This window comes from Diceros bicornis, chromosome 27 (assembly GCF_020826845.1).
Source record: "Diceros bicornis minor isolate mBicDic1 chromosome 27, mDicBic1.mat.cur, whole genome shotgun sequence".
NCBI lineage: Eukaryota > Metazoa > Chordata > Mammalia > Perissodactyla > Rhinocerotidae > Diceros > Diceros bicornis.
The window spans coordinates 12508349-12519538 of NC_080766.1; the positions used below are offsets into that span (position 1 = coordinate 12508349).

The following is an 11190-nucleotide window of genomic DNA, read 5'->3' on the forward strand; positions in this document are numbered from 1 at the left end:
TTTGGTGAGGAAGATCAGCCCTGAGCTAACATTCGATGCCAATCCTCCTCTTTTTTTTTTTTTTTTTTTTTGCTGAGGAAGATTGGCCTTGGGCTAACATCCGTGCCCATCTTCATCTACTTTATATGGGATGCTGCCACAGCATGGCTTGACAAGCGGTGCGGTGGAGCGCACCCGGGATCCAAACCTGCGAACCCTGGGCCGCCACAGCGGAGCTTGCGCACTTAACTGCTGCCCCACTGGACCAGCCCCTATTATATATACATTTTAAGAAAATTTTTAGAAGCAAACAAAAATCGGACCAATATCTACTATGCTGAAGACACTATCCTGCGTCATGAGACTGCAAGTAAGTTTTAGATGCCGTCTGGCTTTCGAAGTATTTGTATTTTGATTATGATGACATGGAAATAAAAAGATAATTAAAAATATAAAAATAGCATTCAAAGATAGAAAGAATTGAAAGGAAAGAGAGAGGGAGGGAAGGAGAGAGGGGTGAAAAGAAGCTATCATGGCAGTGTAGATTTATTGCCAAATCAGTGACCTTGGCACAGGAGCTAAAATAGTGCAGAGTAAAGAATTTTCATATAGTAAGAGTATTAAAAGGTTTTTTGTTGATTGGTCTTGTTTTAGATTTATTTGCTTATTTTTAAGACTTTATTTTGGGGGAGGCAGTTTTAAGTTCACAGGAAAATTGAGGACGAAGTACAGAGATTTCCCATATGCTTCCTGCCCCAACATGCATAGCCTCTCCCGTGGTCAACATCGCCCAGCCCAGTGGTACACTTGTTACAATTGATGAACCTGCATTGACACATCATAATCATTCAAAGTCCAGAGTTTATAATAGAGTTCACTTTTGGCGCACGTTCTTTGAGTTTGGACACACGTAATGACATGCATCCATCATGGAATCATACAGAGTGTTTGCACTGCCCTAAAAAGTCCCCTTTACTCTACCGATTCAACCCTCCTCTGCACCTCAGTCCCCGGCAAGCACTCATCTTTTTACCGTCTCGTGGTTTGCTGTTTCCAGATGTCATAGAGATGGAATCATACGGCATGTAACCTTTTCAGATTGGTCTTTGGTCCCCCCCATTTTTTTTTTTTTAAGATTTTTTATTCAACTACTGATTACTCAAGATCCATCTGTTCTGTGGAGCTTCTCTAAACTAATCTCTCTCTGACCTCATTCTAGTGCCACCTTCCTGCCTATCCCCACTGTGTGCCACTCACATTAGCCTTTTCTCTCATTTAGACACACAAAATTACTCCCTGCCTTAACTCTGCATATGGCCTCACCCAGGTCTAGAATCCATCTGTTCTAGATCCTCATATAGTTGATCCGGCTTGTCATCCAAATTTCTGCTCAGATTTCATCTCAGAATCCTTTCCCTGACCACTCTAATTTTTTCTGCCTTATTTCTACCACCATTATTATTTTATTATTTTTTGAATGAACAAAAGAAAAGCCACAGTAGTATTTTTTCATTTTATTTTTTAAATAAATTAAAATTGACTTATAGTAAAATGGACTTTTTTCTTTTAATGTGCATTCTATGGATTTTATTACATGTTTAGATTTGTGTATCCACAGCTATAATCAAGATACTAAATTGTTCCAAAATCCCAAAAATACTCCCTCATGCTATCCATTTATAGTCACACTCTCCACCCACTCCAAACCACCAGCATTCACCGATCTGTTCTCCATCACTATAGTTCGATATCCATAAGAATTAATATAAATGGAATCAAATAGTGTGTAACACTTTGAGACTAGTTTCTTTTGCTCAGCATAATGCCTCCTCATTCAAGTTCTTATTTGTATCAACACACTCATTTTTATTCATGAGTAGTATTGCATGGATGTACCACTGTTTGGATATTATTTATCTTTTCAAAGACATTTGATTTATGTCCAATTTTTTGTAAATTTGAATAGAACCACTATAAACATTTGTGTACATGTTTTTGTGTACACAAAAGTTTTCATTTTTCTAGCATAAATATCCAAATGTAGAGTAGTTGGATCATATATTAACCTTATGTTTAAATTTATAATAAACTGCCATTTTTTTCAGAGTAACTGTATCATTTTACATTCCCACCAATAATGTATGAGAGCTCAAGTTGTTTCACATTCTTACCAGTATTTGATATTGTCAGTTTGTTTTTATTGTAGCTACTCTGATATGTGTCTAGTGGTATCTCATTGTGGTTATAACTTGCATTTCCTTAAATGCTGATAATGTTGAACATCTTCCATGTGATCATTTGCCATACGACATCTTCTTTGGTAAGGAGTCTGTTAGTGTGTTTCGTACATTTTTTAAATTGGGCTGCTTGTTTTCTTATGTTCTGAGATAAGTTCTTATATATTCTAAATAAGTCCTTTGTTGAATATGTGATTTGAACATATTTTCTTCCAGTATGTAGCCTTAAAAGTTATTCTCTCTTATATTATTCTACCCTTTTTTTGCGTAATACTTACTTTCTGAAGTTGTCTTATTTATTTATGGAGTTACTTATTTACAGTCTATACTCCACAAAACATTTAAGCTTCATGCTTGCAGATACCTTGCTTATCTCTACAGTGATGGAACAGTGCTAGAATTATTAGCAATACAGTAGTTAACAAACACGTGAAAAATGAATTCAGGAATGCATCGTGTTAATTTCACGTGACTGCTGTGACAAATTACCACAGACTTGGTAGCTTAAAACAGCACATATTCTCTTAGGGTTCTTGAGGTCATAAGTCCAAAATCAGTTTCACTGGGTCAAAATCCAGCTGATAGCAAGGCCACACTCTCTCCCAAGGCTCTCAGGAAGAATCAGTTTCCTTGCTTCATCAAGTTTCTAGAGGCTGTCCTCATGCCTTGGTTATGGTACCTCAACACATTGTCTTTTTCCCTCCTGCTCTTGTCTTCCACAGTCAAATCTCCTTCCACCTCCCTCTTAAAAATATACTTACGATATACTTGTGCATTTAGAGCTAATCCAGATAATCCAGAATAATCTATCCATTCCAACATCCTTAATTTAATCACATCTGCAAAGTCCCTTTTGTCATATAAGGTAACATTCACAGGTTCCAAGGAGTAGGACCTGGGTACCTTTGGGGACCATTATTGAGCCTATCACACATGCCAAACTATGGTGGTCCTGCTCGTATCTAAGTTCCTTAAGCACTCTGGTCTAAACCTCAGAAAATTGCATGTGATTATATACTTTGATCATTTATGATCTAGGTGTTACATATGTTTTAATCATTTTTTTTCCTCAGCAACCAGGCTGTAAGCCTCTTAAGAATCAAGATTATGGCTTCTACTTTACTACTATTTTTAATCAGATAATGGATTAACAACCTGTGATCACCAAACATGTGAATCATTAACAAAGTCAGTCTTCATCTACGTCTGGGAATTTTCCCAGGCTCCAAACTGCTGGATTGAATCATTTTTTTTTTTTAATAAATTTGTTTGCATGCCAGGGCTAACCTCACCTAGAGTCTTCTTTCCATCTTTCTGTCTCTTTCTGTCTCTGTTTCTCTCTCTTTCTTTCTTCCCTCTCCATTGTTTCTTCCTTGTCTTTTTCTTCCTCTAAGACATCAGCTCTATATAAGAAAAATTCTGGCTATTATAGTGTGTGTTTGTTGCTTCAAATTGATTTGTTTTATTCCTCTGCCAAAAAAAGCAAACAGTTTAAGGAGAATCTATGTGTTTTCTTTTTCCCAAGAAAATTGGATTTCAACTTTATCAAGTATCCTCCTGTTTCTATATAATAAAGTGTGAGAAAAAAATACTTAGTTTATTATACCTTTCATCATTTTAACTATTTTTTTTGGTTTCACAGAAAGGATATATTAAGCATACAGGCTTATATAAATATTATGTAGCTTATTCATCTGTGTCATTTTCTAGACTTCCTTCATCTTGGTGGTAGATGTGTTGTTTGAAAATAATTTAATATAATGTTCAAAATGACTAGACCTTTCATATATCTTCAATATAGCTATAAGTTCATGCTTTTTACTTCAATAACATATGAATCTGTTTTTCACTTTTATGTCTGTGGTTACACCTGTGGAAAGAAATAAAAGTGAATTAAACTTAAAGCATAGTTCCAGTTTCATCTTTAAAAAAAAAGATTCACTTTCTTTTAAATTCATTTTTCAAAATCAATATTATTGGCCTCTATTTTTGCCAAGATCAGGTGACAGACTTTTATCACTTTTTAAATCAGAATCTTCTACTAACTATATATCTTTGAGTGAACAGAAAGTATATTATCTTAAATTTGAGAAAATATCTTAGAATATTTTCATCCCAGATAGGTTTATAAGCCCCAGGACTGTTTTTTCTATATTCCATGAAAATAAAAAATGCAAAAAATCAAATAAACAAGTTAGAAAAACGTTAAGAAATAATCAAATAAAAATATATTTCTATCTAATGCCTTTTCTCAGTCAATCTGCCGTCATAATATGTGTAGATGTATTGTCTGGAGTAGTATTTTCTTAAACATTTGAACACATGGTTTAGTTTTAAATGCCTTGATCACATAATCTAAAATGTACCAATGTAAAGTGTCATATTCTTTTTTCTTCAACAAACAGAAATCCATGATTAAACTTTAGCTCACAGTGATAAATTCACATACTTGAAAGCATTATTTGAATAATTTCTTCCCAGATGTTATACCAAGTTTGAGAAATTGTTCCATTAAAAATTTATGGAACTGACTTCTTAAGTAATGAAGACAACCATCTCAGCAGATGCAACAGCAAATAAAATTTGACTTTCTCAAAAATTGCTTTCTACATGATACCTGACAGCTTTTATTACTCTTTTTTTAACATCTGGAGTTGAAAAATGGATTTATATACCTATGCTGGAACCCCACTGATACAACTGATAATCCCTAAAATACCAGGGAAAATTAAAAATATGCTAAGAAGTTTCCTTAAGAGTAAAGGAATTATTGGTCATTAATTTCAATTGGCATAATAATGCTTGAGTTTTCCTATGGAGAATAGTAATGATAAAGTAGAAAAATCTTATTTTTCTTTAATTAACTTATTAAATATCACATAAATGCATTTTAGAAATACATTCATTTTTAAAGAATATCAATATTTTTATATCTTTTCACATTTAAATATGCTCATTATTATTATAGTTAAATATATGATGGAGTGAATGCTAATAGCTAGAGATAGCTTGAGGCTGGGGCAATGCAGTGATTTTATATTACATATTCAATTCAATATTCAATTTTATATTACAGTAGTACATCATTATACTGCATAGTAAGAGCATTGTTATAAAGAATATTAAATAATAAGTGGTACTCAGTTAGCAAAAACTAGATAAATAAGGCAAGACCAGCATACAGAATTTAGGGAAGTTAATATTGCCTAATCTGAAGTTGAGGAGAGCCAGAGAATTGATACATCTTAGAATAGTTCATACCAGAATGTGCCTTTATTTCTGATGGCAATTAATAGAAGACTTATAAATTCATTAAATGTGGGATGGATATGTGAGTGTTAAGGAGACAGACAGTTTGGGTGTCCCCATAACGGTTAACAGGGGATGTGCATGCCGGAGACTGGAACTGTGCCTTTTCAGTCTTGCATCTCCAGTATCTCATAGCAGAGAAAGGAGTATAGAGAAAGAGAAGAGGGACTTACTGAAGATTGGCATTCAGGAGCAGGAATCAGGCATTTTAAAGAAACCCAGGACAAAGGCTTGAGACTCAATCTCTGAAAGTGGATGGCACAGGAAGCCACGGATTTGGTGCAGGTTTTCCAGTTACTGGAACTTGGTTACCAAGGTCAGGACAGAACCTGACCCAAAGCTAGTTTAATGTTGATTCAGTACATTACAGTGCTCCAGATGCTTTACTCCCAGTGAGAGAAATCCAAATTGATGACTTAGACCAGGAGTAAGGCTTAATCTACAGCTGATATTGACTTCAATGGATAAATGAGTTTATCAGCAGGAAAACGGTCAAGAAAACATTAAATAAAGAACCACAATGTGTGGTAGATCTAAAATAAGTTTTCGAATCCAGTAGTAATGTGTGAATGGTCAACTTTGAGTAAGTTATGTATCTTCTCTCTGAATCTCAGTTTCTTCATTCATAAAAATCAGGTTAAGTATAGATGGCCAGACCTCTTTCAGGACAAACTGCTATATTCAATCTAATTTAACAAAATAATAATAAAATAGTGATTATGGGGGTAGCTGGATGAGATTAAAATAATCTGGTAAGCCACTTGGAGGAAGGAAAGGTATGCAATTCCTTCTGATGAAAATTCAGGAAAGCAGATGGGCTAGAGGTAAGAATGTGGTAGTTCATAGAATGTATAAATATTTAAAGCCACTGCATCAATGTCCTTCTCTTGCTAGCATCCTTTAGTGTCTATCTGTGAGGCTGAGAATCAAGTCCACAGTCCTACTATATCCTACCCCAGGGGTCTATCTAATCTGTTCCTGTGAAATTACTATTGGAATTTTCTTCATAGCAGCTCTCATCTCATTCACTGTGTCTGAGCTACATGTAGTCTTCTCTGTTTTTCAAATATTTTAAGCTCATTCCTGCTTCAGGGATTTTTCACTTGTGATTCTCTGTACCTGGAATAGCAACCTCATGACTGACTCTAATCTGTCTAATATTGCAGGTCATACCTCATTAGTTACATCATCAGAGAAGTTATCTTGGGCCCTTCACTAGGTTGTTTTTCTTTTACTTGAGAGCATCTATCACAACTGGACTTTTATGAGTTGATTTATATGTTTAGTTTGATAAATCTCTCATTCACACAATGTCCTCTCATGGATATTACTTTAAGAGCAATAAGGTTTTTGTCTTGTTCTCTGTCTGCAAGTCTTTAAAAAAAGTCTCAATACACTTAATGAATAAAAAATGAGATGGGCAGGGTAGAGGTCCACTCATTCACTTCCCTGTTCTGGATCTCTGTCTTCTACATCTAGATGGAGACTGCAAATTTCAGGAGATAACTGAACAGGGAGTTGGTAGGTAAAGAATTGCTTTTGGTACTCCTAAAATATTACACACATTGTTTGGACCAGCAAAATTTTATCCTGTAAAAGTACATGCTTTTCTTTTATTTTCTTTCTTCCCCAGTTTTATTGAGATATAATTGACATGTAACATTGTATAAGTTTCAAGTGTACAACATAATGATTTTATATGTGAATATATTGCAAAATGATTACCACATTTTAGTATATCATGAACTGTATCAATTTAAAGTACTAAAATAGTAGAAGTGGGGATTAAAAAATGCCATCCCTCAAATAGAACAGAGAAATATTTTTAAAAAGAAAACCTACAAACAGGGATTCAACTAGGAGCTATGCTTTCATTTTGTGGAACTGATATGTCAATAAACCAAAAATGATGTGGGTCGAAAGAGAGACTTGGAATTACCCATTAACGATTTTCAAAAAAAAGCTTGTCATCTATTTTGCTTTCATTTTAGTAAATGATGATCAAGGGGGTCTTCAAAAAATTTTACTACTTCTGAAATTTATTGGTTCTGTCTCTGGAGAACCCTGACTAATACATTCTGCCTTTTTTTCAGTTCAAGCCCTCAAGGCATTGGAGGATGCCCACGTACATTGAGGAGGGCAGTCTGCTTTACACAGTCTACCAATTGAAATGCTAGTCTCGTCCAGAAACACACTCACAAATACACCCTGAAATAAAGTTTAACCAAATATCTGGGTACCTCATGACCCAGACATAAAATTAACCACCACAGACTGAAATGCTGAAATATTTAAGGATGAAGTGATATACTACATGGTATTTGCTTTAAAATAATGTGTGATGGATTAGAAGGGGCCTTGGGTTGATGATTGTTGGGTCTGGGTAATGGCACAGTTGGAGTGTATTGCAGAAAATTTGTTGGTAATAACTATATCAGTTTTCTATTGCTGCATAACAAATTACCACAACTTTGGGGCTAAAAACAGCACCCAGTTATTAACTCACGGTTTAGTAAGTCAGACGTCTGAGAGGGCTTGACTGGGTTCTTCTCACAAGACTGAAATCAAGGTGTTATCTGGGTGGGTACTTATTTGGAAGCTCTGAGGAAGAATGGCTTCCAAGATCATTCAAGTTGTGGGAGAATTCAGTTCCTTGCAGGTGTAGGACTGAAGTCTATTTTCTTGCTGCCTTCCAGGCAAGGGTCACTCTCAGCACTTACAGGCTGCCCTCACATCCTTTTCATATTCAGATCCAGAAACGGAGTATCTCTCTTGCATCAAATCTCTCTCAATTTCTCCTCTGCCGCGAGAGAAAGGAAACTTGCTGCCTGTAAAGGGCTCACGCTTAGATTAGGCCCACCCGGATGATCTCCATGTGCCTCGAATGTAACACAGTCCAAGGCATATTAGTCAGGGGTGTAGGTCATGAGGGCATCTTAAAATTCTGCCTATGACAATAATCTATAAGATTATGCATATATAGTAAATAAGTTTCAAGACTATCCTTAATGTAATGTTATCCTTATTCATGATCCAAAGCAAGCCTTTTATGTATTTTTGTGTGTGTGTGTGTGTGAGGAAGATCAGCCCTGAGCTAGCATCCATGCCAATCCTTCTCTTTTTTTTTGCAGAGGAAGACTGGCCCTGGGCTAACATCTGTGCCTATCTTCCTCCACTTTTTATGGGATGCTGCCACAGCATGGCCTGACACACAGTGCCTCGGTGCATGCCCGGGATCCAAACCCGGGCCGCCAGCAGCAGAGCATGAGCACTTAACAGCTAAGCCACGGGGCCAGCCCCCAAAGCAAGCCTTTCAGACGTATTGTTTTGAATGCGAGAGGAGCGGAGTTTCAGGTCCCATATAGTAAGTTATACTAATTCCAATGCAGAATCAGAGTCTAAACAAAAACTAATAAATAATTAATTAATTTTTAAAGAAAGGAAAAAAAAGTTTAGAAATCACTGTTGTATTTCCTTTTAGCAATAAAAATCCCCATACGCAAAGTCCTCATAGACTGTAGGGGGCAGAAGGTGGTGGCAAGGAGATAGTTTATTTTGTAATCTTATTCCTCTAAACCAGGGTTCAGGAACTACTGCCAGGAACTCAAATGCAGACTGGAATCTGCTTTTGTACAGCCTGAGAGCTAGCAATGATTTTTTGCATCTTTCAAGATTCATTAAAATAAGAAAATAAAAACAAAGAAGGTTATTCAAAATAGACCATATGTGGCCACAAAGCTAAAAATATTTAATATTGATCTTTTACAGAAAGAATTTGCTGATCCCTGCTCTAAACAATAAAGTTTTTATTTCATTCTTAAACGGTATGTAAATAACAGCCAAAGCAGCTTAAAGTAGAGCAATATGGCTTCTGTGAGAATTGAAAATGGATATTTTATTCACAGTAAATTAGTGATGACAAATTTGATGCAACCTTTTGATTAGCTCTTTATTATATATCAAATTCAGAATCTGTGACTTTGGTTTACATCTCACTTTATCAATGACTTTACATATGCATGTGGTAAAATTTCTTATTGTTAGAGAAATTTAAATGATTGAGGAGATTTCTAGAACCACATCAGGAAGAGGTACCTATTAGAAAATGAACCCATTACAACATTCCTGAAAGAGTATGAATATAAGGAGTAGATTCTTTCTCATTCAAGATTTATCGAGCACCAATCTCTTCACTGCAGTTGACAATAGGGATGGAGATTGGGCAGTTTCAGTGGAAGAAAGAGGAGTAATTTCTTTGTGCCAGATAGTGTTTAATTGTTTTATATATAGTATCTTGTTTGTCTAAGTGCAAGATGCTGCTTATACTCTGAACTTGAAAACAACAAATCAACAACATATCATACACTCCTCCCCAACTTTGTTTAAGAAAACACATACCATAATGAAAATGAGAATATGAGAAGAAGCTATTCTGTATTTATTATTGTGTGTTTGCTCTAAATAGAGAAAAATAATTAAAAGAAAACAAAACAGAAAGTATAATGCTAATCCATTTATGGAAACAGAATTTTAAAATGACCCCTAAGATTCTGGCCTCCTAGGATATACACCTTGTATAAGCCCTTCCCATGACTGAGGGCAGAATTTGTGACTATGATTGGATCTCTATCCCATAACAATGCTATATCATACAGCAGAAGAGATTTTGTAGATTTAGTTAAGATCCCAAATGGGTTGATTTTGAGTTAATATAAAGGGATTTTCCTAGGCGGGAATGACCTTATCAAGTGTGTCCTTAAAAAAGTCCGGACTGTTCCTAAAGAAGAGATTCAAAGTGTTAAAAAGCCTACAGAAGGGCATGTGGCAAGGAGCTGTGGGTGGCCTCCCGGACCTGAGAGTACCAATGAGCAAGAGAATGGGGGCCTCAGTTCACAAGGAATAGAAATAACAACCATCTGATTTTTAAAGAGGACCTTGGTTTTCAGAAATGAATGCAGCCAACTGACATCTAGATTGCAGCCTTGTGGGACCTGGTAAGACACCAGGTAACCCATGCTCAGAATTCTGATACACGGACACTGTGAGATAATAAATGTGCATAGTTTAAGCTGCTAAGTTTGTGGTAATTCATTACATAGCAACAGAAAAACTAATACACTATTGAAAATGGAAATAGGCTTTTATCCATATTCTTAAAATATTGCTTACCTTTAACTTTCAGTAATTCTTTGAGAATTTTTTTGTTGGTAAGACTTAAAAAATGTATGCAAGTGGTTAATGAGCTTTTTATTATCCTACATGAATCCTAGTTAGTTTTGAGTATCACGTACATGCAGATTTTATCTTTAAATAAAGCAAATGTGATTGTTGATGTCATGTTTATAGTTCTCTCAGCACCATTGCTTGGAAACTATTACTCCGCTTTTATTTATATGTATGCATAGTGTGTTGGTTACACAAAATCAGACATAAAACGTGAAATCCTGAATTTCCATATTTTAAAAATAAATCTTACCAGTGACTGCTCTAATGAATGGCTTCTATGAGAAGCAAAATGTATTATCAATAATGAAAAGTGAAACAAAACTATTTTTTCAGAGGAGGTGTATTCCTCTAAAACCTCTAACACTGTTTAGTAACGCTTCTCTGTAGAGAGTATCTGATCTGTCAAACCACCCAGTAGCTAAACTAGCAGAGTTTCAAA

The 11190-nt window shown here is 35.4% G+C and overlaps 1 long non-coding RNA gene across 1 annotated transcript; it reads left to right on the plus strand.

Annotated features, from left to right (window-relative positions):
- Positions 1 to 8629: 8629 nt before the first annotated feature.
- On the plus strand, positions 8630 to 10857 carry LOC131423115 (uncharacterized). The gene is made up of 2 exons (XR_009224245.1): positions 8630 to 8889; positions 9294 to 10857. It is a non-coding gene; the product is annotated as an uncharacterized LOC131423115 (long non-coding RNA).
- The last annotated feature ends 333 nt before the right edge of the window (positions 10858 to 11190 follow it).